Here is a 6555-nt window from a genome sequence, read left to right as displayed (position 1 = left end):
GCAGAAGTGCCTTGCTGCTCATATGCTCTGGTGAGCCCCTCAGCTTCTACCTCTCACCCTGACAGGAAAGTCTCCCCCTTATGTTTGCAAATGTTGTGGCAGCTATAGCAGGGGGAGGGATAGCTCAGTGGTTTGAGCATTGGCCTGCTAAACCCGCAGTTGTGAGTTCAATTCTTGTGGAGGCCATTTGGGGCAAAAGTTTGTCAGGGATGGTACTTGGTTCTGCTGAGAAGGCAGTGGACTGGACTTGATGACCTTCCAGTTCTAAGAGATAGGTAATATCCATTTATTTATAGCAGGCTGCTACCACCTGGGGATATTCTGGTCATTAAGGTCCAGGCAGGTGAGGAGAATCCAGAACCTCCTCTTGAGGCAGCCGAAGGCAAACCCCACAACTATGTGGAGCCTGTTGTTAAACGTCTCCCTCATGAGGTCCAGGTGTCCTGTGTAGGGCTTCATAAATCAGGTGAGCAAGGGGTAATCTGTGTTGCCCATGATGCACAAGGGCATGTTCACCTTTCTGACCCTGATGGTGTGGTTGGGGAAAACATTGCCAGCGTGCATACTGGGGAAGAGGCTGGAGTTCCTGAAGATGTGGGTGTCATGTACCTTCCCTGATGTACAAGTCCATAAACCGGCCCTGGTGGTCCATGAGGGCCTGCAGGACTATGGAAAAGTACCCTTCCTATTTATATAGTGCAAAGCATGGTGGTTGGGGGCTAGGATGGGGATATGGATGCTATCAATGCTGCCTCCCCCCCCCCCCCCCTGCCACTGGGGAAACCCATCCAGGCTGGAGTGAGGAGGTGCCCCATTCTGAGCTGGTCATCATAGTCCTGCAGTGCCATGAGGGCGGCCTGCAATAACTGTGGCTAAACACTGGAATAAATTGCCTAGAAAGGTTGTGGAATCACTAGAGATATTTAAGATCAGGTTGGATAGACATCTGTCAGGGATGATCTAGATGGTGCTTGGTCCTGCCGTCAGTGCAGGGTACTGGACTCAATGACCACTCGAGGTCTCTTCCAGTTCTAGTGTTCTGTGATTCTATGATTCTTTAGATGACCTTGAGCGGCTACACGTGGCACGGACTAGCTAGTTCGGATTAGGCTTCCTAATCCGAACTAGCTGTACACCTCGTTTCTCGTTCCACGAGGCATACAGCTAGTTCGGATTAGAAGCCTAATCCGAACTAGCTAGTCCGTGCCACGTGTAGCCGCACGGCACGGAGTCCGAACTAGCCGGCATTTAAAAATGGCGCCGGCCGGCTTCATGCAAATGAAGCCCGGGAAATTCAAATCTCGGGCTTCATTTGCAAGTGCGGATGACTATATTACCCCCGCTAGTTCGAACTAGCGGGGTAGTGTAGACATACCCTTAGATTTTTGTTAGTCTCTAACTTGCCACAGGACTACTCACTATTTTTTGTATGTGAACTACTGTCAAATGTTTTTTGAAATATATTACTACATATTTTGAGTTTCATCTAGCAGCCATGGTGGTAATGTCTCCTAAGAAGTTCATAAAGTTAGACATGCTGCCTAATCTGAATTCATGGGACTAATCTTAATTAAAATATGCTTATTCAGATGTTCTCACACCACTCTGCAGCAAATGGTTTCCAAGATTTTCCCATGGTAGATGTTAGAATAAACTCATTGGTTCAGTTTCCTGACTTATTGCTAGACTCTTTAAAAAATAATGGCATTACATTTGCCATTTGTAAATCCTCCATAATTCCTCATGCATCTAAGTAACATCTTTTTTAAAATTTCAGTTACAGGTTTACTGGTTTCCTTGCTCACTTCCTTTTAAACTCTTGAATGTGTACATATACATACTAGGCCTTGACTTGTCTCTTTAAATACAGCTGGCCTTTGAATATTTTAACTTCTGTTACAATAATCAAATCAGAAAAGAGAGATTATTACTTGATTAGACTGCTGTTGTTGTTGATGTTGATTTAATAAAAACTACAATTTGAAATAAGGCAAGCCATTACCAATGTGGTATTGAGAAAAGGTGGAAGTAGGAGTGGTTTATGTGTGTGCTAAGGCTTAGTCTGTACTGGTGTCAAAATCTGAAATAAAGCTTTAAAAATAACTATTTTAAACAGAGAGGTCACTCTTTGTACTGTTATTATTCTATCGTTTATTTATCCCATATTTGTGTGTGCGCGTGTGTGTGTGTGTGTGTGTTCGTATGAAATGCCATACACAAAAAGTTTTAAATTGTTGTGAAGTTACTAATTGTATTCTATCTGTGCCTAATCAGTAGATTTAAACACTGTCTAATCCATGAACAAAATCCAAAATCTAATCTGAAATGGTTTGCATTTTTATGGTCTTAAATCGTTCTTAACTTGGTTACAATGTAGACATGGTTAGTTTACCATATCTGTTTTATACAAGGTCAAAAGGAGAAAGCTATTCCTCACTATTCCCTAAGGTTCCTTTGAACTGTTCTCATGTCACTAGACTGGTTAAAACATGTGAATTACAGGAGGAGCAGCAATAATCATTATAGTTAAGGCTACCTAGTAGTTTCTATTCTAACCCTCCATGTTCAGTCATTTATAGGAAGAGATTATGGAATGCACCTCTGAGATGAGGAAAGTGAGGATCTATAAATGCTTTGAGCCACTTTTATGACTTCCCAATTCTGGCCTGTTCCCGGATCTCTGACAGTGTAGAATTGGGATCCAATCCTCTGCACCAGGGCTTTCAAAAGGATTCTTGGGAGGCAGCCATATGGCAGTCTACTACCATGCATGCTCCAAAGGAATTCTTACCCAGAAGGCTATGCTGCTTTTAGGGCTTCTTTAGACTACTTAGCCCTTTAATTCAGCCCAAAGGAGCTCTGCTTAATTGTGCCTAAAGATGAATGTTTTGGGGCAAAGAATTTTGAACAAAAGAAATGAGTTGAAGTATTTTTATCTGTTATATAAAACATGCCTTCTAATTTACTTCTTTTATATGCATTGGCTACATCTACAGTACGAGTTTTCTTGACAAAAAATATGCTAATGAGGGGTTCATTTGCATGAGTTGGAATCTTATTTGCATATTTTCTGCCAATCTGTTTTTGCGCTGGCGTTTTTGCGCAAAAAAAAGCAGTGTGGATATTTTCTTTTTGACCAAAACCCCCTTTTCCCACAAGATCCTTATGCCACCAAAAAAGAGGTTTACCGATCTTGTGGGAGAAGGGGGTTTTGTGCAAAAAGAAAATGTCCACACTGCTTGTTTTTGCGCAAAAACCCCAGCGCAAAAACGGATCAGCAGGAAATATGCAAATGAGATTGCGACTCAGGCAAGTAAGTCCCTCATTAGCATATTTTTTGCTGAGAAAACTCGTAGTGTACATGTAGCCATTTAGTCTGTCTACACTGCCAAGAAAAGTCAGAAAAAAATAAGCAAATTGCAAACCACAAATTGCGTATCTTTTTCCGCTTTTTTTCTGAAAGAAGCTTTTCCAAAATTTGGCCCATCTACATGGGACCAAATTTTGGAAAAAACTCCTATTTTAGAACATCCCTTATTCCTCTCACCAAGAGGAATACAAGGATGCCAAAAGAACACATCCACTTTTCCAGGTATCCTGGAAAAGCTCTGAAATCTAGACATAGCCTTACAGTAGAAACATCTGGGAGTTGAAATACCACCAGGAAAAAGCCATTTCCTAAGTTTTGCAGGAAGAATACTCTTTGTTAATGCATATAGGAGACAGGCCCACAACTGTAGACCTTCTAAAGTACATGAGACAGGTGCTGACAAATCAAGTAGTGTGGTTATTATTTGTATCATACTCATCTCTGAAATGGACTAGACACTCTATAAGGATACTGGAAAGTATAGTTCCTTCTAAAGACATTTTAATATTAAGTCCTAATCCTTCAATAGATTGCACATGGGTTTACATGTGCAGAGAGTCTTAAATCTACCTGTTGTATAAATGTATTAAAACTAGAGCTGTGGAGAAAAAAAAAAGATATTTTGGTTCACTGACAGTTCAGAAATGGCTTTGGGTCAAACAAACCATTTTGTTCAACCTAAAATAAAAATGAAATTTTGAAATAAAGTCAGTTCAACTCACAGTGAAATGTTTCATTTTGAATATGTTGACATAAAAAGCTTTGCATTTTTAATGATTTTTTTTACTGAAACAACTCAGAAAAAATTATACTAATTTGCAAAATGTTTTAGTTACATTTTTTGATGAAAGATAATTTTAGTTAAAAAAATTCATAAAATTGTAATTACAACAGTCTTTAATACATGAATTACATGAACACATGCTATTTTTAAAAGAAACAAATAATACTATACTATTTTTATCAGTTCATCAGCAGGTGTGCCTCACCTTTTGTTACTAATAATATTTCTTTATATATTTGCAATTGAGTAATGTCTAGAAACCCCAGTCCAATTGTTCTGGGTGCCACACAGATGTATGATATTAACATTCTCCCTTCTCTGAAGAGATCATGGTTTATGATTCTGTGTGCCAGACAGTATATCTGAAACACAGTAAATCATGTTTACCATTTATAAAAATATGTATTTAAATTGCATTTTCTCAAAGGATCAAGTTGACCTCCAATCTTGGTACTTGTGGAGATCACCTGAGCAGCAGGACTAGTGCATGACAAAAATGCTCTGTTGGATTTTCTTGTTTGTATACACTGGAGGTGCTCAGGTGACAGGTGTACCCGAATGCCAAGATTTTCTTATTGAATTCAGTTATTTTACTTATAATGGCATAGTTATTCATTGGTTCAAGTGTTTGCAGGGTTGGGTCCATAGACTCTATGCTTGTCTTTCTGTTTGTGGACAGTGCATAGAAAATTTGTGAAAGCTGCCAGGATAAAAATCATTAATAATAGTAGGAAATAGTTGCTTCTTTTCAGACCTCCCTGAGCTATGATAGGTACATTTTGTATGCTTTTAGATCAGTGGTCACCAACCAGTAGATTGGGATCTACTGGTAGATCTTGGATCCTCTGACAGGTGATCTTGACTGGTTTGGCCAAGAGGCTACCAAGTGCAGCACTTCAGCTGCCTCCTCTCCCCACCACTGCACATCTCCTGCCCTTTGCCTTGGAGCTGTTTCTCTCTCCCACCCTGTATTCTATCTCTACAGAACAGAGGGGGTGCACATCAGGGCTTGGGATAGAGGAAGTTTGCAGACTGCTTTTGAGAGAGGTGCAGGGGTGAGCCTTCCTTATCCCCACTGCACCGCCACACAGGAGCCACCTGTGGTAAGCAGTGTCCAGCTGGAGCCTGTATCCTGAATGTCTGTCCCAATCAGGTACCCCTCTTGCAACCCAAACCCCTTCTCTAGCCCTGAGCCCCCTGAACCAAAACTCTCTCATGGAGTCTGTACCCTGAACAACCAACTGTACCACAATCCTCTGCCCCTGCCTGATGAAAGGGAGGAAGGATGGGAGAGGGAGAAGGGATGCAGTGAGTAGGGGCAGGGCCTTGGAGAAGAGTCACAAATGAGGTGGGGCAAGGGTATTTGGGTTTGAGGTAGATCCTGGATTGCACTTATATTCAAAAAGTGATCCCATACTTTAAAAGTTTGGAGACCACTGTTTTAGATGATCAATGCACCAAGTATATGAGAAGTTCCTTTCTCTGATTACCTTACATAGCTACTCCTTTTCATGAAGTTGGAGCTCTTGGGAACAGCCATATCTTACAAAAATATCCCTTCTTTCTTTTTTTGTAGTATTTTATGCACAAAACATTATCTTGTCATTAATTCTTTGTGCTAGACCTTTAAACACTCCCATAAAATGTGGAATATAGAGGGAGAGGAAAAATCATTAAACTGTAATCCATATATATTAGAGGGAATGACCTGTATGATTTTATACAAGATGCAACTTGCTTTTGGAAGTTTCTTAGCTTCTTGGGGCTATTGCATTCATTATATTTAAGAGTGGATTTAGATGTTATGTCATGTATTTATTATACTATTTTCGGTTTTATATTGCTTAAGGCTCTGTTTTGTGGTTTTAGAACTATAAACCTCCTGTGGTTTATTTGCATTTTGTAGAGTATTAATGACAATATCTCAATTCAGAGTCCTAATGATATTTACTGTAGTTGCCAAATCTTAAAGAAACATATCCTAGAGTTATGCTAATGCTCAAAGATTATATAAGCATTGGTTCATGGGGATGTAAACAAATGATGCCTATATTGCAGATAATTGTGAGAGGGAAGACTGTGCTCAGGAGTAGAGTATTGGGCTTTTCTCCTTAAACTCACCTTTAAGTTTATATCATACCCATCTCTGAAATGGACTAGACACTCTATAAGGATACTGGAAAGTATAGTTCCTTCCAAAGACATTTTAATATTAAGTCCTAATCCTTCAATAGATTGCACATGGGTTTACGTTTTCAGTGACTGAAAATTGTTACCATCTGATGGTTATTCATGATGATCTCATTACAAAGTGAGACTGACTGCATTAAAAAACAGGCATAATTAATCCTAACCCTCATCATTCCAAAGCCCAAGTTGTGACTGAGAAGTGAGAGGCCTG

Source organism: Pelodiscus sinensis, chromosome 1 (assembly GCF_052426305.1).
Source record: "Pelodiscus sinensis isolate ZL-2025 chromosome 1, ASM5242630v1, whole genome shotgun sequence".
NCBI classification, from domain to species: Eukaryota; Metazoa; Chordata; order Testudines; family Trionychidae; genus Pelodiscus; species Pelodiscus sinensis.
Note: the sequence above shows the minus strand (reverse complement) of the source record.